Below are 2228 nucleotides of genomic sequence, written 5' to 3'. Positions count from 1 at the left end.
AGCGCCAGACTTGCTTGTAACCTATATCACCAATTATGTTAAGAAAAATGACGCATTAACTACAACAGCAGACTGACCTTTGTGTAAATGCTTGGAGCAGACTAACCTGTGAGCTGGAGGGTTCTGGGACGTTATATTTGATCTTTGAATGGCTGCAATCCAGTCGCCTCTTTGTTACTTCGGAAACATGGCTCGAACAATTTCTCTTCAACGACGTAATCCGATAACAACCGATCTCTTTATCCATCGGCTTCCCGTGGCTGTCATGCGACCGGCTATTGCAGTTAATAATACAACGGCTTCTTGACATTTTTGTGTTTCTTTTTATCGCTGTGTAACTGATTTTAATTGAAAGCCTGCGTGCGCTAGTACCGCTTGCCACGCGTTCCCAGAATCCTTTGCGGTTTTACCCCTGAATGACGTCACATTTTCAATCTCTATATAATATGCATGTTAAATTTTATATTTTTTGTTGCATTGTTGATTTGTTTTTCACCGAAGCAGCTAATAAAGCACGATGGATTTTTACAATTTTGCCTCTTTCTTGTAAGATTCTATAATACAATTAAATAATAATGCCAGTTATAAATAAAGACAATAAATTGAGTAAATTATGAAACACTTATTTTATTTCTATTAGATCTGAAAATGTTGTGTAACACTACAACCTGAAAGGACAAATAGATGCGTTGGCCTGTAACAACAGCTGTGAGATGGAATCGTCCAAATCACCAAAGTAAACTGGACCTGGGCTTGTTGCAGGATCTGAAGTTACTAAACATGTTGTGAGTGTGTGCACTCTCACTTAGGACCATATAATAATAAATATGTGCGTGATGAAAGTTGGGCAGCACGCTAACGTCCTTACTCCACTCTGTATGCTCGTGTGGGTCTGACCCTTTCACTCCTTTGATTTGTTCCTCGTACTTTCTTTTGCCTCTTCGTCACGTCTGTCTTCGTACGCAGCTGCCGTGTTCTCCGTCGTTTTGTACAGAACTGTTTTTGGGACAAATAAAATGCAAGTAGTGATTAAAACCGCAGAATTAATGATTACCGGTGCTGGAAATGCAGTGTTTTGATTTTGTTGCCACTCATACCCACAATGCAATGTGCAAAAGTCACGTGGTCTGTGAGTCTCTATTGTCTTCAGACACCGTGAAAACTGAAGAAACATAAGGTTTACAACATAAATGTATTTGATCTTATCAGAGTCTCATGTTTTGAGCAAGCAGAACAGAAAAAATGCAAAATAATGGATATTACTGAAAATGTCCTCTTGTTACCAATGTAGAACGTGTATGCAACCTTACGATATACATGAAAACCATGCTGTGTGCACCTCTTGGACCACACGCAGAATAACATTCATGTTGTGCTGTAGCCCCATCTGTAGCTTCTGACCCACAATGCCATGGTTGTGTTCTCAACCAAACTCTGCTCATGTGACCATTACAAACTCTACCTAATACAAACTCTACAGCACTTTACATCTGTAACAAACCATTATTTTGTAACCACATATTTTAGCCAAGGTTTTTTAATCAATGCTACACTTTTATCATCTTATCCAATACATGTTTAATTCTTTCCAACAAATAAATGAACTAAATTAAGCATGAATCTATCACAGAAACATGTGAAATAAACAACTTTATTTTAACTGTCTCAGGGACAGTTACATCGTGGAAACATCTGAGCACAACAGAGAGCGTCTCCAGATATTCTGACGATGTCAGAAAATAAATGAGTATGTCATCCAAGTAAGCTTCACAGTTTTTCACTTGAAACAAAACCTTTTGCAGTAAACGTTGAAATGGTGCAGGTGCATTTTGCAACTTGAAAGGCATAACCGTGTATTGGAAGAAATGATCCGGAATTACAAAAGCAGAGATTTCAGAAGCGTTAACGTGTTAACAGAACTTGCCAATACCCTTTAAAAGGTCATCATCATCATCATCATCATCAACTTTATTTATAAAGCACTTTAAAACAACCACAGCTGACACAAAGTGCTGTACATTGGAACTGTAAAATAAAATTACATGAGATATAAATAAAAACAAATAAAAGAAGAGTGAAATCATTAATTAAATAACTACTGCATTAAAAAAGAAACTAAGTCTCACTGAGGTTAAAAGCCAAGGAATAAAAGTGGGTTTTAAGACGTGATTTAAAAGTGGACAGTGAAGGGGCCTCTCTAACATGCATGGGCAAATTATTCCATAACT

Source organism: Maylandia zebra, linkage group LG23 (assembly GCF_041146795.1).
Source record: "Maylandia zebra isolate NMK-2024a linkage group LG23, Mzebra_GT3a, whole genome shotgun sequence".
Taxonomy (NCBI): Eukaryota; Metazoa; Chordata; class Actinopteri; order Cichliformes; family Cichlidae; genus Maylandia; species Maylandia zebra.
Note: the sequence above shows the minus strand (reverse complement) of the source record.